General features: G+C 47.1%; 1 protein-coding gene across 1 annotated transcript in view; it reads right to left on the bottom strand.

Moving 5' to 3' along the window:
- Positions 1–26314, bottom strand: part of ASIC2 (acid sensing ion channel subunit 2) — a 963671-nt gene that overhangs the window by 879847 nt on the left and 57510 nt on the right. The window lies entirely within an intron of this gene.

Here is a 26314-nt window from a genome sequence, read left to right as displayed (position 1 = left end):
CTTTGCAGGTGAAGGGAAAGGGAAATAGAGATGAGAAAAGTAGAGATTGAATAAATTGTCCTGAATCAGAGTGGGTAACAGAAAGCCAAGGGCAGTGTGGCTTGACTACAGATGAAGAATGAAACAGTGAGAAATCAGAATTGTGTATCTTCTGTTACTCCCTTCCTTGCCCTCATCCTCACCCTATGTCTTGAGTATTTTTTCTGATGTCCCTTTTTGCTCATACTCCTATCTGTAAGGCTTCAGTGCTGCCCCGTGAAACCTCAGAACAACCTATTTTTGGAGGGTCAAGATCAGGTAAGTCATGTAGGGGAGCACCTGAGAAGACCTTCCCAGCCTCTCTTAAAGGAAGACTAGCATAGCTAGATTGTGTACATCTTAATTTCCCACCTCTGCCTACATTCGTGCCCTTTGAGATATGACTGTAGCTCTTTCCACCAAGAGGTGAAGTCTGTTTTCCCACTCTCTCTGAATCAAGGCTGCCCCGCCGACCTGCTTCGTCCACTCAAATGCAGCCGAAGTGACAGTGTGCCTCTTCTGAGCCTCTGTGTCATGGGGTTTGTGTACTTCTACTCACTTTTTCATACCTCTGCCTCAGCTCTGAGTCTGCATTTCTCCTGTGTCAGGTAATATTCTAGGAACTGGAGATAAGGTAGTGAAAGAAACAAGCATGGTCCCCACTTGGTGTGAATTTATGTTCTAGGGAATCAATGAATGATGGATGAGAATCTAAAATTTTACAGGTTAGAAAGAACCATTACTCAACCTCAAATAATGCTTAAATCATACACAGTATCTCTACCAAGATTTTGAACCCCTCCAAAGCCAGAGAGCTCACTATGTGCCAATGCCACAGCTCTAGTTTGCTATGGCTTTCACTCCTAGAAAGTCTTCTCCTACAGTAAACCAAAGTCCATCCATCAGGAGTAGCCATACTTTGATTTCTGGATCTTCCTCAGGGCCACACACAGCATATGCCTAGTGACATCTCTATTCTGAGCTCTCTCTCCCCAGATAAATCTTCTTTTTTCCCTTAGCTCTTCCCCAGTGTCATGATTTTGAGATCTCTTGCCATTCTCTCTCTTGAGCTTGCTACATTATTTTTCTCCTTCATTCTAAAATTTGGTTCATAGAAATAAACTCAAAACCTACTAGCTCGTATGACCACAAGCACATTGTATCACCTCTTTGGGCTTAAGATTCCCCCATTTTCAAATAAGAAAATGGGACTCCATAGCTTCCAAGAAGAGACAGTGGTATGCAATAGAATGGATCCTAGACACTCAATAAATATTCTATTCTTCCTGATTTATTTCTGTCACCACTTGAGCCTCTCCATCCCCCATCATGCCATCATCTCATAACCCCCCCCCCTTTTTTAACCTGAAAAGTCCTACCTTTTGGTATGGGGATATGAAATCAGAAGACCTGGGTCTGAGTCTCAGTTCTGACACATGACAGCTCAGTGACTCTGGACATATTACTTAACTCCTCTAGCTCAATTTCTTCACCCATAAATCTGGACCATGGCTCCTTTTCCTCCCAGCTCATGAGAATTCTTGCATAGGCTGAATTCATAGGGGGTGAGGGTGGGGAATGTTCTACGTGAAAACACTCCCACCAGGATGCTGGGCAGGTAAGAGATGGCTTGCTGGTGCTGTCTTGAAGTGGGGACTCTGGACCAGCAGAACAGTGGGCACCATTCCATGTTGCAGGCACGCTCACAGGAGCCCACCTCCATTGCACTTGGCAGCCTGCTTCACCATACAAATCCAATACAATTTCAATAGTTCTAGAGAGGAGACAGTGTGGCCATAGTGGTCTCTCCTAATAGGTGCATCATGTTCTATGATATCCTAAGAGAAGGAAACTATTTAGGTAAAGGCCGTGGTAAATATTTTTATAGAGAATGAGACTTCAGGATGGTGGTAGAGCCCTCCCTGGATGGACCCAGATCCAAATGGGACAAGGTTTTGGCCCTCAGGGCAGATGCCTGCCGTGTAGCTTATCCTTCTCCAGTGTACCATCCACCCTGCCCTCCCATAACCCATTTCTGCTTCCCACCTCTCCTTGGCCCCCCAACTACTGCCCAATCAAGCCTTCCTCTCCAACAGGGCTCACAAGCACCTTGATGATGCTGTCTTTCTACCCTCCAGTGAGATGCAACAGTCATACAACTCTAAACTGCCCTCCATCCGATCTGTAATATTTTATATCCAAATGCCATAAAACATGCAATTCCTCGCAACCAGAAGTCCCGCTCTCTACCCTTATTCATCTGATCTGTTCTGTTCATCCTTTAAAATTCAGGAGAGAATTTACCTCCTCCAGGAATCCCATTCTGATAACCCCCAGAAAACCAGCCTCATGGAGATCATTACTTCCTCTTCTATGCCCATCTTGGGCCTTAAAGAGCACGTTTTTTCATGATTTGAGATTTTCTATCTGCCTGCCTCCTGGACAGGTGAGAGCAGAATCAAGGCCCCAACTCTCTGAGGCTCCCACACGTAACAGTGCTCAGCTTCTGGAAAATGTCTGAAAAAACTAGAAAAGATACATATTACAAATAGGCAAAGATTTTGAAATCATGACCACACTCTGGACCTCCATCCCGAAATGGAGCACGGGAAATTTTCCATGTGCCTGAGCCCTGGAAGGCAAAGAAGGGACCCAGAAAGAAAAAGGAGAGAATGTAACCTGGCTTCTTTGCCCTCGTGAGACAAGAGTTTATGATTGCCAGGAAATGTGTAAATTGTGGTACAGATTATTTGTCACCAAGTCGGGAAAGGGCAGAGAACAGAACTATTTTTCATGACTGCAAATGCACGCACAGCTCGGGGCTGCCGCGGTAGAAATGTCAGGTCTTTGATACTGATGAGGTGGCCAAAAGGCCTGCTACTCTGGCTGTGAGGTCTGACGTGGTGACTCACGACCCTGCTTGGCTGTACAGGATCCTACAGTCTCCTCTGCTTAATCTGAATGTAATAACCATAAAACCCAGGGGACTCTGGATGGTTCAGTCCATTAAGAATCTGCCTTCAGCTCAAGTCATGATCCCAGATGCCCTGGGATTGAGCCCAGCATCGGGCTCCCTGCTCAACGGAGAGACTGCTTCTGCTTCTACCCTCACCTGCTTGTGCTCTCTGTCACTTGCTTGCTCTCTCATGCTAATAAAATATTAAAAAAAAAAAAAAACATAAAATGCAGAGATCGGGGCAGTCTTGTCCCAGGTAGGGGAATTTCTGCTCATTTATAGGTTTTAATCCTCCTAAAATTGACCTCCATGTTTAGTTGCTACTCCATGAAACACAAAAGACCTTTTTGAGCCCCCCCCCATTCTATGTGTGGTCAAGGAGGAGAAGAGAAGCAAGTGCGAATCCATGTCCCCCAGCATCAAGGAGCTCACAGACTCGATGGGAGCATAAGTAAGCTGTGTTCACCATCTCGCACACACCAGAGATCACCCAGCTCCTCCTCTCTCTCTCCAGGGCAGGGCAGCCTGTTGATGTCTAAATGACTGCTTGAGATGAGACGGGCTGGGGCCGGGCCTCGCACATGGGTGTTTATTCCCATAAATCAAACCTGCTCTCTCTGCTCCTGACTGGGGGGAGGGAAACACACACCCCAGATTGGGATGCCTTATTGTGCGATCACTTTCCTGCCATTCTTGGGTGTAGGTAGCTTTATCCAGGAAAGCCAAATTCCCGAGAACAGCGGAGGAGAGAGAAATTTGCTTTATACTGGCAACATCACGACTAATCCCTTTCTCGGAGGAGCTTCATGGCATCAAGCAAACTGGCGATGTGTGACTTCTTGCTAATCCCCTTAGCTCTTCTCCCTTTAGTGAATCCAAACGTTCCACCAGCGCCAGAGCCTGGCAGCCTGGAGCAGTCATGGAGCAGTGGGTAACGCACAGGATCTGTTATCAGAACACTTGCATGGGGCCTGGCTCTGCCATTTATAAGCTGTACCTCTTTGGGTTCGTTGCAGCCTCCCTCCTAGTCTTCTCCTGCGAAACGGGACTGGGGATCTGAGGATCAGAGGAGACCATGTGTGTGAGATCGCCGTATGAATGGCGAAGATCCTGTATCAGTGAAGGCTATCTGTCATTTTCACATTGGATAGATCTACTCTCCTTATAAGAGACTCAAGGAGATTGCATGCCTGCTGGATGTGAAGGTGCACACCCCCTTCATTTTTTTATTTTTCTGAACCTGACACAATGTTGGGCATTTCATGAGCAACTCAGTGGATACCGGTTAAATGAATAAATTGGAAAAATGAAGGATGATTCCCTTGAGGCTAAGGCATCTTTCCAAGCTAAGGAGTAAGAGAATCTATACAAAGTTTGGAATCCTCAGGATCAATTTTTAAATACTCAGTAGTTTCTGGATAGAATGTGTGTACATGTAAGTGTATGTGTGTGTGTGTGTGTGTGTGTGTGTGTGTGTGTGTTCATTATTCCTTCTGGGGCTAGATATCTACATTAACTTTGAATAAAACTGTACTCTGAAAAAATCTGGCTTCCAGTTACATGAATATATTTTGCTCAGCATTTAGAGAGGAGAGATGGGTGGCAGGTCATGTCCTGGTTCCCATTCTTAATTTATTCATTCTTTCCTTCGTTTGTTCATTCGTTTGTTCGTTTGTTCATTCATTCGTTCATTCATTTGTCCATTCCTTCCTGGAAGCAAATGGCTCTGTGCAAATCCAAGCCTATTACGAGGTGAAAAATATCTGGCTGACAAATGTCCATTGATCCTTCCAGATCGTATTGCCTCTGGGCCATGAAACATTTGAAATCCTCCCATTGTCCCTCTATGTGGCATTTTCCACCACCCCTTATCTTCAGTTTTATAACCTCAGAGATCAAAATGCTAAGACCTTTCCCCTGTAGACCTCATTCCTGTAACCAGGATGTACTGGCACTAGGATCCTCTGAAAAATCCCAACCCTGGAAATACTGTGGATGACAAGTCCGAGTCTACTGGAGAGTAACAGAAACTTCTGCTGTCCTAAATCCAAACTTTGGATCATAGATTGTGCAAACAGGACCACATAGACAAATGTCGGTCACCTCCTCATCATCTGTACCCAACACAATGCTGCTGCGTATAATCTCATTTTTCTCTCCCTCTTCTTTCTTCCCCTCTACCTGCCTCTCCCATGTCTATTCCTATCATACACTTAGTTCTCATGTACTGGGCCCAGATCGTGATGGATGAAGTCCTCTGCAGGGCTTGCCATTCCCAACCGCTCACCACAACCTCTGCTCTTTATTCCCCAACCCCTTCTGTCTCAACCTCAACTCACCCCCTGCGAAATAACATTCCCTTCTCATGCTTTATGCTTCCTAATCTTGCTCTCCTGGGTTGCTGCCTCGGTCTCAGGCTGGCGGCTCCATAGTTATTATGATCATATATTAAGTTTAATGTGTCCACAAGGCATTCCACACACTCATAAAAATCAGGCCCTCTAAGAGCTCCTGGTGCCAAAGACAACGCAAATACCATCCCATGCCTTAGCTGGTGCCTCACGCCATTATGTGGCTCTGAATGTGCAAAGCTGGGTGCCAGTTGTTTATTGTTGCTTGTGTTACCCTTCCTGGTAAATACAGCTTTTTGAAGAGGACTAAATGTTTTCCCAGCTTCTAAACAGAGCCAAAGTCTTGATTACCACCATTTAGGCAACATCCAACAGTATCAGTGATATCAATAATGGTGACATTTATTGAGTACATACTGTCCGCCAGATTGTGCGCTAAGCATTTTACATGCATTTTGCCACATTATCTGCCCAACGACCCTAGGTGACACGTCGTATTTAATTTAGAAATATTAAATAAAAGAAGAAAACTGAGATACAGAGAAGTTAAGTAACGAGATCAAACTCAAGCAACACAGGGGTGAGAAAATGAATTATTTAAACCCAGGCTGTTGGGTTCTAGAGCCTGCCTGGTTAAGTACACACAAACGCTGGCTGCGGATGAGGGCCACCTTCACGGTCTAGTGACTCGAAATGAGTTAAAGACAAGTTTGATAGATTAAGTGGATGATGGTGTACTCTTCTCTCTATAAAACTGCCCAAAAAACTTCCTCTATCAGTCTCTGACAAGGACTAAGTCCCTACAGGAACTCTATCCCCATATCATTATTTTTCCCAAGCTAGGAGACAACACACAACAAGGGCAAAGGACACAGAGCAGATCTTCTTGTATAGTGCAAGTTGTATGCGCCTTGGACCACCTGCACAGGAGTAAATCAGATGTTCCTCCCACAGAACAGTGGCTCTGTAAATAATCTCTGGTGCTCTTTAGTCCAGTTTGCTAACAGCAGATAATGCATCGATTAGCTAAATGATTTCCATTGCATCTCTACCTCTTGCTTCATTGATAGTGTTTGCACTTCACTCATCCCTTTCCCTCTTTGCTCCTCATTGTTCCCACTCATCTATGGCCTATAGCATGGTTTTGTTTGGGAAACACTGATATCAATGGAGAGCCCATTTTAAGCATGAAGAAACCAAAGGTCAAAGAGGCTGTTACTTGCCCGGAGTCATGAAGCCTGTTTGGCGCAGAGTTTGGACAAAATTTGCACTTTCTGGCTTATAGGACAGGGCACTTTCCAAGCAATGAGTAGGGAAAGGGGGACATACCCCTTCCCAGATTGTGTCCGGTACAAGGTCGGGCTGCCGGACCCACACCAGCAGCACCCCATTTGGGTGCTCACCTTCCTAAGGTCTCCCAGTTTCATCTCACACAGACATATTTGCCTTTAGATTCCAAAACACACCAAAATACCTATCATGTCCTATCTGATTATTTGTTCTAACTGCACAACCGCCAAAATTGCTGCTGGCCATGGTGCTGATCTGAACAAAGCAAAAGAACACACTTCACCCCAGGGCTCCAGGAGAGGAAATAGTTGGTGCATGAAGACTCACAAAACGGGAAATGAGACACGGTTTTAAGAAGTCAGTATCAAATGACAACTGAGAACGGCATTATGCCTGTCTTCACAAAGTCTGTTTTTCTAGGGAGGAGACAAGCAACCAAACTAGATCAGCTGGGAGGACTTCCTGAAGACGTGAAGGATGAGAAGTGAAAGTGAGAGGATAGAAGTCCATTAGAAGAAAGGATGCATCCCAAAGTCCCACATTTGGAAAAATGTTGGCATGCTTTGGTATCTCCCAGTTCAGTGGGACGAGGGCAAAGTAAGGGAGGTGAGAGGAAGATAAGATGAAGTAGGCAACAGTTAGATGGGAGAGGACCATATGTATCATGGAATACAGTTTTGCTTTTTTCCTATATGCAATAGGAACCCATTACAGAGTTTTAAACTATAAAGAGAAAAGATTTGATTTATGCTTTAAAATAACATTTTGTTATAGAAAATTTCAAATGTATACAAAGTAACCAAAATAGTATAATGACCCCCCATGAACCCATCGTCCAGATTCAACAATTTTCAGCATTTCTTCATTCTTATATCATCCATATTTCCACCCACTCCCTGCCATCCCACTTGTTTATTGTTATTTTTACAGTTCTATTTTTCTTTTAAAGGTAAAATTCACTTACAATGAATCTAAGCTATATTATTTTGACAAATGAAATTCACATTCTTATCACAGAACACTTTGATCTTCCCAGAAAGTTCCCTCATGTTCCCTTCACAATCAAAGCCCACCAGTTCCCCACCTTAAGAGGTAATGGCAGTTTTTAACTTTTTTAAAAAATGATATTTTATTTATTTATTTAACAGAAAGAGAGAGAGAAAGAGAGAGCACAAGCTGGGGGAGCTGCAGAGGGAGAGGGAGAAGCAGGATCCCTGCTGAGCAAGAAGCCCAAAGTGGCAGTCAGTCCCAGGACCCTGGAATCATGACCTGAGCCAAAGGCAGATGCTTAACCCACTGAGCCACCCAGGTGACCCTATTTTAACTTTTCATCTTAGATTTGTTTTGCTTGTTCTAAAAGGCTATATTCATGAATTCATATAGTATTATTTTCTTATGTCCGACTTCTTTCACTCAACATGTTTTTGAAATTCATCCGTTTCTGTGTATCAGTAGTTTGGTTTTTTTTTCTGCTTTGGGGGCTGATTAGTATTCTATTGTATAAATAAACAATATGTTTGTCAATTAACTGGTTGATAGACATTTGGGTTGTTTCCAATTTGGAGCCATTGTGAATAAACCTGCTATGAATGTGGTACAATCCATTCCAGGGACTTATGTTTTTGTTTCTCTTGAAAAAATACCTAGGGGTGGAATTAATTTCTACTTTTTTAAAAGTATTGTGAATAGAGTGGAGAGGAATGGTGGCAAGAAAACCAGTTCTGAGGCAATTGCAATACTTAAGGAGAGAGATTATGATGGCTTACCTTGGGGAAGGATTATAGCAAGAGTGGAAGGGAGCAGATTTTGAAATATGTATGGATATGTATTGAAATATGTATTAATGAACACAATCAGTAATTGGTGAAATAAGTGTGGCGGTAAGAGAAATGGAGGCATCAAAAATGACTAGCTTGACTAAACTGGTTGCATATTGGGGGTATTTTACTGAAATTGGGAAGGTGGGGAAAGAGGAAGACGTTAGAGGGCATCCAAGGGTTTCCTTCGGCAATGCATGAGTAATCTAAGTGTAGACAGTAAGCAGGCAGTTGGAGGTTAGAGCTCAGGGATAAGGCAGACTTGCTGTTACCTTTGTATGCATCTTCTACCTTGCCCAGATCTAGACTTCTCCCTAAAAATGCCTCACAGTCTGGTAGAGAGATGGAAAATGGATTTTATTTCATAGTAATTTATTTACTCTGGTAAATTAGTAATAGCAACCTAGAACACTGTGCAAAGGAAGATTATGAGACCGTATTCAGGGTTAGCAGGCAGGAAGGAATGATGGCTTGATAAGCAATGTGTTCCATGGACGTGGAATCACAGCATGAGGAAATCCAATTCAGACACTGTCTATGCCTGATTGAGTTGAAACCTATGGCTACAAAATCTGAAAAGTAAAGAACCTACTCTTGAATAACCAAGCAGATCAATAATACAAATCAAGGGTCCACACAAGGCAAACAGTCAATAGATTGACCCTGTTAACAAAGAAACAATAGATCCAAAATGGAGTCACTTGTGCTAAGCCCCATGTCAGCCAACCAAGACATAATACCTAACATAATTGCAGTTCCACCTTCCCCAGGAATGTGACCTTTAACTAGTCAATCTGGACTTACCTGCTGGGTACTAGTAAGGTCATCTGCCTGATAGATCTCCAGTTTCCCTCAAGGGAATTTGACCTTGCCTGAAACAATCCACCTTTGGTTAGAACTTCCTTTTTCTTCACCTTTCAGCCCCTAAAACCCTTCCATTTTGCACAGCTCTGGCGCACTTTTCTGTTTGCTAGGCGGGATGCTGCCAGTCATAAATCATTAGATGAAGTCAATTAAATCCTCAGATTCATTCAGTTGCCTTTTATTTTTAATATCCAATATGGAGCCATCTTTTTTGCTTCTTTCAATTCCTCTACTGAATTCAGTATCCTACAAGTCCTCCGTGAATATCTGCGACCTTTGTCTTCTCCTCACATTGCAAAAATCCCAGGGTATACGGAGTTTCTCAACCTCATCTGGGGTCTGCTGGTGTCTTGAGGTTAAACAACCCATTCTTGTGAAAACTCACTATAAAGGATTTCAAACTTTGGAATACACTGATGAATAATTTAAATATCTTGGGAAACAACCCATTCTTGTGAAAACTCACTCCAAAGGATTTTAAACTTTTGAATACAGTGATGAATCATTTAAATACCTTGGGGAAAATGTCAAAGAGTAGATTAGACAGGTAATCAATGTGTATTAGCTGACTCTTTTTTGCTTCCCAGTGGAAGCATGGGTGAGGGTTCTTGCTATTAATAAAAACTTCCTATGCATATATTAATTCATTGAACCACTAAGCTTTTATTAAGCACCTAGTTCATGCCAGGCCCTACACTTGCACCTGAGCGACACCTCTACAACTCTGTGGAGACAGGTAAGTCATGGGCATGGCCTTCACAAAGGCTCACCTAGACATGTAAGTCAGTCCCAGGAGAGTTGGATATACTCTTTGTTAATATTCTAAGGCAAATCAGAAAAGACTTCTCAGAAGAGAGGAAGTCTAAATGGAGCCTTGAAAGATAATTAAATAAAAGATCTCCCCAAAGGAGATGTTGGAAAAAACATTCCAAGCAAAGAAGCCCGTATGGAACATATCTGGACATGGGATGGGGCAAAGTTGGCTGCTGCTTACGCCAGTGAGAGGTTGTTTGGTAGTAGATGTAGGTAGGGCCTGTGTGATGACCCGACTTGCTCTTCTGGCTATGGTGCAAGCCATCACTGGAGTTCTAGCAGGAGAAGGGCATGATCAGGTATGTATTTTAGAAAGACTGGCAACGCAGAGGCTGCAAGAGGGGAGGGGAATACAAGAGAAAGAAACCTGCAGGCAGGAGGCAACTAGAGGTGAGGAAGCAAGGCTCCAAACCAAGAGGGTGATAGATTCTGGCTGCAGTTAGGGTTAGGATTAGTGCTTGGCAAGAGGAATGGAAGGGAGTGGAAGGTAAAACTTCAGGAGCCGTATGGAAATGAGAACTGACAAGATGCAGCAATTAAATGGTTGCTAAGATGGGGCCCCTGGGTGCCTCAGTCAGTTAAATGTCTGCGTTTGGCTCTGGTCATGATCCCGGTTCTGGGATGGAGCCTAGCCTCAGGCTCCCTGCTCAGCAGGGAGTCTGTTTCTCCCTCTCCCTTTGCCCCTCCCCACCCAGCTCATTCTCTCTCTCTCAAATAAACAAAATCTCTTTAAAAATGTTTCTGAATACATAAATGATTGCTGAGAGTATGAATATGAGTGTGTGTGGCTTGAAATGAGAACCTCACAATGCACTGTGCAGGATAATTTGAAAATGCCAGACAGAACCAATGTTTGCTTGATTGCAAACCCAGCATTCTTTCTACTTCTCCACACTCCATGGTAGCTTGACTCCCACCACCTCCTCCAGGAGCCATGACAGATCTCTCTATCAAAGACAGATGGGGATACACACACACACACACCTCTCTATTCCTCAGTGCATGGCCAAATCCCACCTTTTCTTCAAAGGCTAATGCAGCTGTCTTCCAGTCTAGGAATACTTCTCAGGTTCCCTCACCTGAAAATCACATATTTCCAAACTCTATATTTATTTTACATCTTTTTTTAACTTTTTATCGTAGATTTGAATCAGTTCTATACATGTCACCTTCTAGTTAGACTCTGAGCTTTTAGACACTGCCTATAGAAGATCCATCTCCACGTCTTCTTCAGGGGTCTAATCATACAGAGCAGCACAGCCTTCTAGAACTCACAGCATGCCGCTGCCTGTGTCACCTCACAATTGCCTGGTCTGGTTTACCAGCTGTAGATTACAGCTATCTAGAGACGAAGCAATAGAGTTTGGAGGAACTGCTTGTGAGTCGAGATCTTCTGCCTCATCCTCTTGTCTCTGTGACCCTCATTCCCAGGAGCACCCACTGTGAAATGGATGGCTTCAGGGATGACATGCATGATTAGGATGAATGAATCTTCAGGTTAGACTTCCATCCCTGTGGGACTTGCTGCTCCATTCACAGATGGACAGCAGGCCTTGGGATCCTGCCCTTAAAACCCCTTTCTCCTCCCAGATCAACAGACTCTGCAGATCCCGGGGGTAAGGTATTAAGAGTTCCTCTTGTGTCTTTAGAGAACAGGGATGCCCCTGCCTCCTTTGTAGGAATGAAGGTAGATGACATGGGAGGGAAGGGGAGCAGACCCAGCTGGTTCTCCATGGACTCCATACGGTGGCTTCAGGCCCACTGAGCACTTAGCATGTACCTCACTAGGCACATCCTTTGAATTTCCCTGCAGCCACCTGCGAGGTAAGTACCACAGCCTGCATTTCACAGAAGGGGAAAGTGGTACTCGGTAACATGAAGGACCTTGCCTGCCAGTAAATGCCTGAAAAAAAAGACTCAGACCATTTTCCATCTGTTTCCAAAGCCCATACACTTCCCTCTCTGCTGCTTCCCAAGTGAGAAAGACCTCGGGGGGGAACTCTTCTGACAGGCTGCTTGCTGTTCAGAGCAACCGTTCACAACCAGGCTGCTGGAATGAGGGAGGGTTTTGCCTACAGTGCCTTCTGAGAAAGAGAAGGCAGGCAATGAAGAGGCAAACAAAGGGAATGGGAAGAGTAGAAAAGCTTAGAGGAGAGCAAGAAAAGAGCTATGAGATCGAAAATTCTAGAGAACCGCTTGTTCGGAGAGTTTCCTCTCTCAAGTGGTGAGAATAAGGTCTCGGGAGTGCTTACTATGGCCCCCTCACCTACAAGAAATGGATTTAATCCACCGATACCCTTGAGATAGTACGAGTGCTGGCCATGACTTTAGGTGAAGAAACAGAGGCATGCAGAGGTTGACTTTTTCCTCCCAAGGTCCTATAAGTGCTGAACCATAGATCCGGTGTCTGAGCTCCGGGAATCGGAGTCTACACTCCTCTCCTAGCCACAGAACAGTGACTAAAGCAGGCCTGGCCGAGGAGATGAAAATCTCAAGTTTGAAGTCAAGATCACTACCCTTGAAGGATTTAAGGAGACGACAGACCGTGGAGACAACACTGTGGCCAACACAGGCAACAATCCTGAACCACCAGGTAATTAAGCTCTTCATCTCCATGAACCACACACACACACACACACACACACACACACACACACCCCAGTGAGCTGCACAGGCCAGTGGTTCCAAGCCCTGGCCACACATTAGAATCACCTGGGGAGTTCTTACAAAACACTGTTGCCTGGGCCTCATGCCAGACCTACTGAATCAGAACCTCTTGGAGTGGGGACTCGGGAACCGTATTTTTTTTTTTTAAAGCTCCCCCGGTGATTCTAATGTGTGGCCTGGGCTGGGAACCACTGATGCTGGTAGATGTGAAGATGTCATTCTTGAGTGGAGAGCCAACTTTCCTCGTTAGCTGAAATCCTTCCGTGTAGGCTGCCAAGACATTTCACAGAGGGTCCTCAGCTGCAAGTGCTTCAAGGACAGGCACTGCTTCTGCCATGACGACACCTTTCCAAATGAATAGTTGAGTCACAGAGACAGAGGAACTGGCTGGGACTTCAATGATCATTACGTCCCATGTTCTTCAAAGTTCTAGGAAGTCTGTGGAAGGGGCCAAGTAGACTGCCTTGGGGTGGAGGTAAGGATGCAAATCACTGGTTTGGCATAGTTTCCAGGGCACTTGAAACCAGAAAATGTCAACAAAACCACCTTCCCCATCCCAAAAAACAAAACACAACAAAAGAAACAAACAAACAAAAACAAAAATAAAAACAGTTCATGATGACTTTAATTCCTTGGTTATAGGTAGGATTATTTACCAAACCCCAGATCTGAAACAAACCTGTATGTCTAACCTCAATGCCAAGAGAATTAAAGCAACACCACCAAGGATTCCAATTCAGAACCTGAAGACTGGCCGCAGTGGTTCTCAGACCGCTGTAAGAGCCAGCTGTGTCCTCGAGGCTCTGGGCTTAGGTGCGTACATGCCTCTCTCTAAAATGGAAACTTAACGTTATACTTCTAACTCCACACAAACCCACACGCAGTACTGAGTACAAAACTAATAAATATTTCTGGGGTAGAATAAGTACTAAAGCAGACACGACTTGTTCTCTGAACGTCTTTGTAGTGATAACTGGATATACAGAGTCCTGAACATACACAAGTACCAACTTCAGAGAAAAGAAACTGAGGAAAGAAATACAAACAGTCAACAGACAGGTGAAAAGATTTTTTTTCCACTGAAATTCAAGGAAAAGCAAATTCTTAAAAAACTTTTTTTTTTTTTACTCATCAGATCAGCAAATGATGGAGATCAGTAATACCCAAGCCTAATTGGGAGATAGGAGAGCGGTCTCAGAGACTGTTAGTGAGAACATATATTGGAATAGACTTTTTTTTTTTTAATTGCTTCTCGGCCTTTTTGGCTAAGATCAAGTGTAGAATAGACTTTTTAGAGAGCATACTATATCACAATTTTAAGTACGAATGTATTTGGACCCACGGATTTATTTCTAAAAAATTACCCAAAGGAGACTATTGCACAAACACACAAAAGGCTATTTATAATTGTTTTTTAGAATGGAAATAACCCCACTGTCCTCACACATAGGATTAATTAGATAAATTAAGGCACATGCACACTATAGAACACTATGTTTTCATTACAAAAGGAGAGGGGACTCTCTAAAAGACTTACATGAAACGGTTCATATGTTACTGAATGAAAATCCATACTACAAAGTAACATAATACAGTCCCATTTTTAATAGAATATGCATATGTAATATGCAATATGATATACGAATAACTAGATAGAGAGATGGGTGAAATTAGCTTTCTGGATGTTTCACCAGAAATACCCATTCAAGAGTCCAGGAGGTAGGTTTATCTGAAGATAATCCACTTTCTCTATTACATATTTTGTATTGCTTCATTTCTTTAAAAAAATCTCCATAGATTGCTTACCTTTATAATCTAACAACTCTATTTCAGTTTCAAAATAAGACCAGAAGTGGAAGCATTCGTTAAAGAAGAACGAGAGAGGGAGAGGCTACAGGTCCGATCTGGCCCAGGTGTGCAGGACGGAGATGTTGTCCTCACAGAGGATGGATCCCGCCATCCTCCGCCCTGAGTTTTCGGATCAGTCCTTCCTTTGACTCTAAGATCTTGTGGGCAGGTGCCAAGTCCACGACTGATGGAGGAAGAAAAGGGGAAGGGAGAGGACGGGTGTCCTTTCTGACATCTAGCAGCCAGTTCCCTTGCTGGCGAAGAGGCTTTTGGAGGCTACTGGAGGTTCCAGAGATGGGCATCTCTTGTCCTTCTGCCAAGGTGACCAGTTCTTCCTGGGATTGTCCTGGTGTCAGCCCTGAATGTCCTCCTGCATCCCAGGAGACCCTTTCCTCCAGGCAAACCCGGACACGTTGGTAGCCTTGCCCCCTCCCTCCTGCTCTTTCTTTTCTGTTGTCTTCCTCACCCCTCTGAGGGTGGGGGCCTGGGATGAGGCAAACATCTCTGTGTCCCTAGAGAGCACACAGCATAGGGAGGTGGGGTGGTGGACAAGTGATCGCTCCAGGTATCGGGGTATGCCCAGGACCTAGGAGAACATAGACCTGGACTCCCTGACCCATCATTTGGTTGATGCATGACCTTGGGGCCTTGCCACAGGCCCTGTTGGGCCTCATCATCCCCATATGTAACTCCCATGAGTACGATTCTTTCCATCCCAACCCATCCACATCTCCCCAGCTGCCACTCCACCACCTGAGACCAGCTTACCAGCCTCTAACAGCGGATCTCCTTCGTCTACTCTGGCCTCCCGTAACTGACCTTGATCATCAGGGGTAAAAGGGACAATAAGGATATTTACAAACAAAGAAGAAGAGAAGGAAGGAAGGGACAGAAAATCATTGCTTTTGGTCTCAGGCAAAGACATTATCTTCAGCAAGTCAGGCAAGAGAGAAAGGAGCAGAAAGATGCTGGTTAAGAAAAAAATAAAAAATAAACCTCGGTGGAAGTCTGAAGGTGTGATTTCGAAGGAACAAGAAGACAGCAGGCACAGACGGCACAGAGACAGTGAGAAAACAGGCCAGGCTGGGAGGTGGGGAAGGGCAGGCACCAGGCCACTCTGGCGAGTGCAGCTAGTACAGGGTGAAAATGAAATACATGAGCCACTGGGTATTGGGCCAAATGAAGCTGGAGGCTTCTGGGAGAGACCCCGTCCTGGGCAGGCATCCTGAATCCCGACGGTGAGAGCGTGGGCTGCACCTGAACTTGCCGCTAGCTCTGGCAAGGCTCTGCTGCATCACAGCTCCCCTTCCACCTCAAGGGGCCAACTCCATCTCTGGGAGCTCCCAGATACCCCCAAGCCACCACCAGGGCCCAGCTGCTGCAGCAGCCTGTTGGGGACAAGGGCATTTTGCAGCCTGTTGGGGGAATCTCAACATTCAGTCCAACAACCCTGCAGAGACAGCCGGCTGGTCCCATATTTTACAGATCAGGAAACTGAGGCGCGATGACTTTTTAAGGCCGTACCTTTAGAATGTGCTGAAGCCGGGACAGAGCTAGCTGCTCGTGTTTTAATAACTTGCCGTTCTCCCTCTGGTTCTGAGCAATAGATCCTTTATATGAAAAATACATAAACTAATAAAATAACAAAATGAAACTCACCCATAACCCTCTACCCAGAGAGGAATAAAAATTTTGCATATTTCCTGCTAGCCTTCTTAATTAATTCATTTACATATTTATTTACTTACTTACAAAGGAGGATTGTATTGCATAAACTGCTAGAATCTTTTCTAAAATCTTTATGTGATGGACAATTCCTCTCCAGCCATTATAGGTCCTCAAGAAATTGACCCTCTTTCTACTCCTGGACACTGAGATTTGCATCCCACTTTGGGAGCCTTATGGATGACTTTAAGAAATAATCTTTTAATGTAAACTTCATGGGCCCTGGCACCAAACTTTGGGATCTCAAGAGACTGCAGTGTCGACAGATTCAACAAGAAAAGATACACAGAAAACCATTATGAAAAGTAACAAAATCATAGGGCAAAGAACTGGGAGGTGTCAGGGGAATGTGACAGAATGTAAATGGGTGGGATCCATAAGGTGTCCCTGAGGAAGCGATATTGCATTTGGAACAGTGTCCAACATTCGTTTTCTATTAAGAGCCAGATAGCAAATAACTTAGACTTTGCCCACCACGTGTCCCTGTTGTAACTGCTGAGTTATGTCCTTGCAGCACAACACCAGACACAGATGATACAGAAATGAACGGGTGTGTCTATGTTCCAATAAAACTTTATTTACAAAAACAGGCGAAGGGCTGCAGCATCGGGCCCACAGGCTGTGGTCTGCCAAACCCTGACTTAGAATAACGAAAACAGAGATGGATTTTGTGAGGGCCTTATCAGACGGAGGACAATTCAGCTGGAAGGAATTGAGAGAGCCAAAAGATAGGAAGAAAACACAGGAGGCAGGGAGAGCTAGGTATCTAACGGTTGGCTAGGACGGCTGGGACCCAAGTCAAGCAGGGTCTGAATGCCAGGCTGAAGTCTACGGATTTTGTTGTGTAGAAGACAAAGGATCCACTTTCATGGGATCGTCATAAAGTACTAGGCACTCACAATGCTCCCAGGATGATAGCTCTCTCTGAGAAATTATGGGAAGGGTTCCAAACCTAGAAATGCTGATGTTGGCTTCCTCTCTATTTGGTTTTCTGCTTTCTTGCTTACCTCCTTTAACATTACCTCCACTAACATTTCAGTCTCCTTCAGTCTATCCAGAGGCCAGAAGGTACCCAGCTGGAAGAAACCGGAGTGGGAGCGAGGAAGGGGAAGTTCTCGGTTGGCTGCATCTCTGTCGGACTATGAATCTCAGGGCGTACGGGGGAGCTCAAGGGAGAGCAGCTGGCCACCCAGGTATGTGACGATGTCAGCTGACCCACAGCCCAGAGTACAAACCTCCCTGTAGGGCCGCATCTCTCCATCTGGACGGCCTGCCCATCAAGACCATGCATCATCTTCACTTCCTTCTCTTCCCACAACAATCATTTTGTTTAAGACACTGGTTCTCAAGACTGCTCTCACCACGGGCGACGCCACATCACCTGGAAACTTGCTGGAAATGCAAAGTCTCAGGCTCTATCTCGGACCCGCTGAATAGGAAACTCTGGGGGGCGGGAACAAGCAATCTAGGTTTCCACAAGCCTTCCAGCTGACTGCCATACACAAGGCTGAGAATCACTGCCTAGGATCTCCGCAGCCCCAAGGTGGCCCCATCTCAGGGGGTGCTAGGGACGTGCTACTATAATCCCTTCCAAGAATCCTAAATTTTCCTGACTATTTCCATTTGAAAGATGTAAACAGTGAGGTCCTGGTACGTTAGGAAATTTGATTCGAACCTGGATCTTGTTTATTTTAAGACACAAGGGATGGACCACTCTGCCTTAGGGTCTCCTCCTTGCAGAGAAGGCTAGGAGGTCTTTGGGAGAGCACTTCTCCAAAGGCTGTTGTGATTTATTTACTTAATAAACATGCATCGACCACTTCTCCTGTGCCAGACCGTATTCCAGAATATTCCATATATTAGGGAACTCCATTCCAGCCTAAACCTTGCAAGTAGGCATCTCGTCTCAGCACTTACAGAGCCGGAAACACGGACTTAGGGAAACCATGAGACTTGTTTCAGAGCTCCTATACCACCTCACGGAGGATTCACTCCTGGCTCTAGGAAGCAGGGTGTGGCTTTTTAAAGGAGGTAGAAGCTACACTGAGAAGGACCACATGTGTGCACGAAAGGGCAAAGTTGCACGGGCTGAGCAAGCTGCAGAGTGAGAATCTGGGGATCCAGCGGCCACAGCCCTGTGTGGACTGTGTGCCTCAGGCCACCTCCCAAGGCCTCCCAGGGCTTGGACACAGATAACAGAAATAACAGAAAGGGCCAGGGCACCTGGGTGGCTCAAGTCGGTTAAGCGTCTGCCTTCGGCTCAGGTCATGATCCCAGAGTCCTGGGATGGAGCCCTGCATGGAGAACCCTGCTCAGAAGGGAGCCTGCTTCTCCCTCTCCCTCTGCCCTTCCATCCCAGTCATGCTCTAATAAATAAATAAAATCTTAAAAAAAAAAAAAAGTGTCCTCTCCAAAGGCCCAAATTCTGAGTTCCATTTCTTCCACTGAATTGGCTGTGTGACCTTGAGCAAGCCGCTTGCCCTTTCTGAGGCTCTGTCTCCCCACTGGCACAAGACTTAAGTAGTCAATTTCAAAGGCTTCTTAAGCTGCAAATGTCTTTATTTAAATAATATCCTACACTGATCCCCAATATATGGAATATTTTTTAAATACAAATGTTCCAAGGGGAAGGGAGTTGGTCACCATGAGCCCGTCCCAAGCCCTGGCTGTATCCGTGGCATGATATGGAGACATCACAGGAGCCCGTCTACTCTAGCCCCTGTCTCGGTGTGATCTCTCCTGCTGCTCTCCCCAGGGCTCCTCTCAGCCAGCAGGTCTTCTTGCTATTCCTTGAGCATGCCAGTCATACACCTTCCTCAGAGCCTTTGCATTGACTGTTCCCTGTGCCCTACATGCCCTTCCTCCCAACATCCTTCCCTCTCTCAAGCCTCTACTCAAATGCTGCCCCGCCCCCGCCCTGTTTGAAACTGCCACTCATCCCACAGTTTCCCCTTGCCGCCTACTTCCACGCCCCCTGGTTTCTCTTCCCTCTTGTCACTTTCTGCCTTCTTCTCTACCCTGGGTCCTGTGTATTGCTTATGGCCAGTCGATCTCCAGAGCAGGGATGCTCTTGTCTGTTTTATTCACTACCATGAGCGCCTAGAGCTGTACTTCTGAACACCTCGATAGGTGTTGTAGGTGTTCGTGGTGGAGATGAGCCATGTGGGCACGCACTTTGTAAGTGGTCCTCCTGTTCTGTGTGTTTCCCCTGTCCCATGCACTTTGTCTGGAGCAGGACCAGAGCCCAAAGGGCACCTTTGGACTTCCAGAGCATGAGAACAAAGTCTCTTGCTCCCTCCCTGAGGCTTTGCCATCCGTGGCCCTATAGAGTCAGACAGTGAGGGAAGAAGAGCAGGAAAGGCAGAGGAGGAAGGCTGGAAAATGAAATGCTGGAGCTAGCAGCTGGCTTGCTCACATATGGTGGGCTTGGGATCTAGAACGTGCACTGCCTGCATCTCCCACTGTACCCCGCTGAACCCCACGTAGGAGTGGGACCAGGGCCCTAAGGTCAGCCCCTACCACGAACCAGTTCTGCAGGCAGGCATCTTCCGTGGGCTGACTCATTTATCCTCCTGCTGACGCTGGAATCCATAAGGCACTGAGCCCCAGAGACATGACGTAAGCTGTCCAGGATCACACTGGGAATAAGGGAGTGCCTGGGATTCGGATCTAGGCCCTCTGGCTCCGGGGCCTGGCTCTTCTCCTTCCTCAGTGTTATCGGAGGCGTGCACGCTGGACAAAGCCCGTGGTGCCTCTCTGGTCGAAAGGGCAGAAGCCCAGGAGTCCGCTGCTTGTAGGTTCGCCTTCCCTGCCTCCTCCCTTTCCCGCAGCCACAGTCCCTGAGTCCAACGTTCAGGGCCCTTCCCCATCTCCCGCACCTGTCCTGCCCTCCCGCCACCCCCCCCCCCCCCACCCACGCTCAAGTCGCCAGCATCACCAGAGGGAATGTTTGCCCACGTCATACCCTCTCCCGGAGGCACCCGCCGAGGCTGTGAAGCCGGCAACCGAGATGTTTTGTCTGGCTAAGCTTTCGGACTGATTGAAAGTCTTCAGAACCTGCGCTCCTCCTGGCTCTGCTCTGCCTGGAGACGGTTGCCATGTAACACACACACACACACACACACACACACACAGCAATGCAGCCTTCACTGTCTGAACTAATGAAAGGCAGATTGCTATTAGGGGAAAGGTGGTTTTTTTTTTTTTTTCCCTCCCTCCCCCTTGAGCATAATTCTACTCTCCCAGGGAGGTGTATGCATTTCTGCTCTGTTTGTGAGATGTTAATTGTGTCCTCATTGTAATGCCTTACCCATTGCCATCACCTCCTTTGGAGCAGCCGGAAGCATGCCTTTTTGAGATAATGAAGCTAAGTGACCAGAGGGAGGGTGCCCCAGCCTCTTTCTGGAGTGATCTTCCTAAGCATCAGACCAGGCCACAGGGAGGCCACTGAAAAGCCTCCCATGGCTGCCAGTGACCCCAGAACTGCACACAAGGACTTTCTGAGCCATGTCCTAGCTGCACTTTGGGACCCAAATCCTTCCTTCCTCCAGGAAGTCCCCAGCCCTTGGCACCACGGAGGGCCAGCTCTACTCCCCTTCATGTTCACAAGTCTCTTTTTCTGCTGTTCCATGCCCTCTCCAGCCCACCAGCTCTTTCAGGGTTCAGCTACACCTGCCACCTCCTCCATGAAGCCCTCCCCTCCTCCTGCAGGCAGACTTAGGGCTCCTCCCTATTCCTGTGGGAACTGCTTCTTCTCAGGGAAGAGAGTTCCTTGAAAGCGGAGCCAGGCTCTGGTCCATCCCCAGATTCCCAGAGCCTAGCATGGTGCCTGGGCCTCTGTGACGGCTGCCATTTATTTCTGCTCTGTCTGCTGTGCAGTTCCCTGGGGAAAAGGTAAGCACAGCCAAGCCCAGCAGTGAGAGGGGGAACAAACGTGTGGGTGCACTGCTGTGTAGACGCCACCTACCCACTACTGCCCAACCCAGCAGAGACACAGAGAAAGAGAAGCCAGGTCTGGGGCCCTAGGAACTCATCCTGGCTGGTATTTATAGCAAGGTAATTAGCTCCCTTCCTTAGCACCCCTGGAGGTGCTGGGAGACAATCTGCAAAGCAGGAAGGAAGAAAGCAAAGTGAAGGGATTGCCATAGAAACGTGGGGAAGGGGCTCTAGAACCAGGGAGAAGGCGACCAGCCCCCAGCACTCATGGTGCCTCTCACCTGTATGGGCAGGAGCTCAGGCCTGGGAGCAGAGTTTCCCAGAGGTTCTTGCTCCTCTGGCAAAGCAGTCCACATGGGGAAGAAGCGCCCCACAGTTTGTACCCCAGACTCCCAGAGAAGCACAGGCTACCTCAGGAAGTGCCCCTCCCATGGCTGCCCACCAGGGAAGGGCAGGAAGCCGTCTCCCTGACCAGGGTCAAGGTAAGGGAGTTAGGATGGCCCTCATCTCTGCACCGCTCACCTGAAGTCTGCAGTCACCACCTGGCTGCTCATTCGCTCCTTGTTCTTCCCTCCCTTTAGCTGATTCTCTGCATTTCCACCAGAGTGTGATATTTCTAAAATGCGATTCTGATCATGTCACTTTCCTGCTCAAAATTCTTCAGCAGGTCCCCACGGTTTTCAGGATAGAAATTCTTACCACTCTGCATGGAATACAGGCCCTGTCTTGCTTTGGCTCTCTGGCCACTTCCTATTCCCTGTCCACCCGCACCCCCAACACCCAGCCCATGTGACTTTCATCTCAGTCATACTAAGCAACGTGTGGTTTGCCAAGCCCTCAGCTCTCCCTGGCCTCCTAGTCATCATCCATGCTATTCCCACTGCCCGGAATGCCCCCTCCTTCCTCCCTTCTTGTCCTACTTCACCTTCTAAGTCTCAATCCCAGGGCCCCTCTTCTCAGGGAAGGCTTACCAGTCTCCCTGGTAAATCGGGGGCTTCTCCTGCTGCCCCACTGGACCTTCCACGTCCCCACCAGTGCCTTCTCATGGCCAACCAGAATTACTGGGTTTCCTGCTGGTTTCCCCAACTGTCTGTCAACTCCTTTTAGGTACGGCCATGTCTTGCTGCTATGCGTACCCACATACCTAACACAGAGTTGACACCCAAACAGGAGGTTGGAATATCCCAGGGCAGGCAGCAGGCTGAGGCGGGTGAGAGACAGGAGTGTGGGATGTAAGGAGAAGCCTCCAGAGTTGTGTGAGGCAGACTGGGCATGGACAGACCTAAGGGTTTGCTGCCCTGGCTTTCTGTGTTGTCAGGTCACATCTAGACCCGGGGTCAGGAAAGGAATGGGAGAGGCTGCATTGTTCTGAAAAGGCTCTGATCTCTGGCTCCACACAGAACTGAAAACCATCTCCCCTGCATTAGAACCTCCAGGGAAATTTCCAGCTTCTTGGATGGAAGACAAGAGAGGGAAGGCTTATCATCGGGCTCCCTCTAGATGGCTACCACACAAGCTCTGGGGGAGGGGGGCACTATTCCCACTGACAGCAAAGTCATTTGCACCCTCAGAGTCATGCAGTGTGGCTTCTGGGTGCACCCTGATTCCTTGACCATGGGCAACAGCAGCCCAGCTGACCTGGCCTAAAAATCAAAACACACCAAAACTGCCTCTCCAACGGTCCCAATGGTTGAGAAAAGAGAACAAACTCCATGTTGGCAAGCTGGCCCCGGAGACCACACATAGTCAGCTTCTCGAACTTTCCAATAGGGAAGCGAGGCCCCCACTGGGCCCACAAATGGACATCAGCCTGAGAGGTATGTAGAGAGACAAGGATGGGCAACCGGGAGGGTCTGGCCTCGGGGCCGGTAGAAGGAAACAGGGAGGGTTAGCAAATGCCTCAGGAACTCCAGGCACCTTAGCGTTCCCAGCAACAACCCCTTCGTTTCTCAGATACTGGAACATGTCCTGTCCAAGATCATGGAGCGTGTTGGCAACAAAGCAGGCCTCAGGAGGGCAGCCCATGGCTCTTCAGCCTCACAGCTGTCTTCTCTTGCTGATGCCAGTGACGGGGTAGGTTGGACAGCTTTTATAGGCCTTTGTCCAGAACCAGCTAGAACAACCACATTGTCTCCCCTACCTGCTCCTTCGAGGTTCCTTCCTCTCCAAAGTGAAGGAAGACTAAAAAGAACCCAAGAATATTGTCTTGGTTCCCTGAACCCAGGGAAAGCTTTGCCCAGCCCCTTCTGGTGGCATCAACTGGAATTACTGGCATAAAACCCAGGAGAAGATGCCTATCTCTGGACCAGAGCTTCTCTGAGTATGGCCCAGGGACCAAATGCACCAGAACCCCCTTAAGAGCTTGTTAAAAATCTAATTTTCCTCGAGGCACCCCAGGCCTACTAACAGATGCTTATTGTGAAACAATAAGTGGGGTGACAGATGTTTATTGACACACCAATTAGAGAACCAATATCCAGCTGTCATAGTAGGAAGATGGGGTCTACTGGCTGTTAAGTGTCCATTCAGACACTGTGCTGGCTACCGTGCATATACATTCCCTAGAAATAACAGAAGCAGCATAAAGAAGACCTTAGCTCTCTACCACAAAGGAACCATCGGATGGGATCTAGAACCCATCGGGCCAAAGTTCATCCCAAAGGGAGGGAATGCAGCCTCTAACTCCATTGGGCTCCCCCTCTTGGCCCTCAAGCCCTACCACTTTCCCCATCAAGATTTGTTTTATTGCTTTCCCCAAAATTATCAACCTCTCGTTCTCAAAACTTCTTGAATCTGAACACATTTGTTTTGTGGTATTATGTTGAGATTAGAAGGCAGGCTTTAAAAATACATTCTTGCCTGGCAAAATAAACATGTTTGCGGCCCAGAGCTGGTCCTCCAGCTCTGTCCCAGAATTCTGTCCCTGGACTCCCGATGGCTAGAGAGTACCAATGTTGCTGAAGCCGGCATTGCTCTCATCTTATCTCATCCCTGCTAGGATCTTGGTTCTGCCACTTACTAGTTATATGACCCCTGATGCCTTGTTTTATCTCTATGAGCCTCCACATTCCTCTCTATAATTTTGGGGGTAGGGGTTAATAGTTCCACAGTTCTACTATGTGGCTAGTAGTAGAAATAATTATAGGCGCTCCATAAATTAGCTACTTCCCTACTTAATCCCGTTTTCAGAATGGCACGCCCCTGCTGAAGAGGCCTCAGTGGGTTTCTAGCTTTCGTCTTCTGCTGCTCTGTAACGCAAACTCTCCACTTCAACCCCTTAGCACAGCTGGCCCGTAGGTGGGTCTGCTCCAGCTGTGTCTAGAACACCCACACATTTTCATCCACCAATATAAACCCTCCCATGTTTAAAGGCCACATCCAAGTCCTTCTTGCTGTCTTGAGGTATAGGCCTACAGAGGTCTCTGTTACCTCTGCTCCTCCTCTGCTCTACCTCCCAGAGATGAGAGCAATGCTGGATTCAGCAACACTGGTACTCTCTAGCCATTGGGATTCCAGGGACAGAATTCTGTTTTTTTGGGTTTTTTTTTTGTTTTGTTTTGTTTTTTAATGGAGGACTAGCTCTGGGCTGCAGACATGTTTATTTTGCCAGGCAAGAATGTATTTTTAGGGGCGCCTGGGTGGCTCAGAGGGTTAAGGCCTCTGCCTTCAGCTCGGGTCATGATCTCAGGGTCCTGAGATCGAGCCCCGCATCGGGCTCTCTGCTCAGCGGGGAGCCTGCTTCCCTTCCTCTCTCTCTGCCTGCCTCTCTGCCTACTTGTGATCTCTGTCTGTCAAATAAATAAATAAAATCTTTAAAAAAAAAAAAAAGAATGTATTTTTAAAGCTTTCTAATATCATCATCATATCACAAAACAACCACATTTTTACACCAAAGAAGAGTCCTAAGGAAGAAAATCTCCCATGAAAGGCTCGCCCTTTCAATGGAACAGACTCAGTTTTGTGATAAAGCTCACGGCATTGTCAGTCTTTTGCTCCTTGGGCTGTGGACTTCTGAAAACGCCGTCCTAGGCCCGCTCCCCGACCCATGCCAAGGCATCCCTGATCCAGCCCAGCCGTCGGCCCCAGGCAGGACTATGCCCTGGCAACTTCCCAACTGTGTCCTCAGCATGGCCACTCACTGAGCGCTTCCATATCCCAGGCCCTGCCCTCGGCCCTTCCTGCACCGGCCAGCATTGTCCCTGCTGCCGCTTTTCGGCTGAGACTCGCTTAGCACCTGGAAGCATCTGCACCAGTCACAGGGGCCTTCCAACCCGGGACAGCCTGACTCCACACCTGTGCTCCTTCCTCTACTCCATGCTTGGCTCCTCCCACAGGAAGAACGTTCTGAAGGCAGGAGTCTACAGGGATAGGCCCGTCTTTCTCCCTATAGCCCACGCTCAGTAGCCAGACGTCAGTCACTTGCTTAGCCAGTAGGTACGAAAACCCAGCTCTCTGGAAAGTGCTAGGGTTGGAAGTTCAGTGCTGCTGAGGAGAGACACGGCACTTGCCCTCGCGCAGGTCTCACTGTGACTCGCAAGGGTGTGCCAAATGCGGAGCAGGAAGATCTGGCCTTGTGAGGAGCTCCCCGACTCAATTCCAAGGGCTTTGCAGAGACCACGGTGATAGCCAGGTGAGTTAGAAGTTACAAAGTGCCCCGGCCTGCTCAGGGCCCAGTAATTATCTGATCCCCTGAACCGTCTGCCTTTGCTATGGAAATTGATGAGCCAAAGGCTCTTTTCAGACCGCAAGCCCCTACACCCCAGCTCCACTTGATTTATTAGAAAAAGGAACTGAATTTAAAAGGGACAGATGCAGTATTGATTCTACGCCTTAAAATATGCTTCCCTTGACTCCCTGCTCTGCCCCAGGCCCCCCACCCCCATCTGCAGCAGAACAGATCACAGCAAATTGCTCTTTTCGATGCCTTGTTTTATCCCCTTGAGTCTTACATCTTATAGCTCTTCTGACCTACTCTCCCCTTTCTCAGCTTCCCTGTGGCATCCACCTGCCTTCCCCTTTCAACTCCAGGG

Source organism: Mustela nigripes, chromosome 16 (assembly GCF_022355385.1).
Source record: "Mustela nigripes isolate SB6536 chromosome 16, MUSNIG.SB6536, whole genome shotgun sequence".
In the NCBI taxonomy this organism is placed as follows: domain Eukaryota; kingdom Metazoa; phylum Chordata; class Mammalia; order Carnivora; family Mustelidae; genus Mustela; species Mustela nigripes.
The sequence above is the reverse complement of the archived record's forward strand: the minus strand, read 5'-3'. Positions and strand labels throughout refer to the sequence as shown.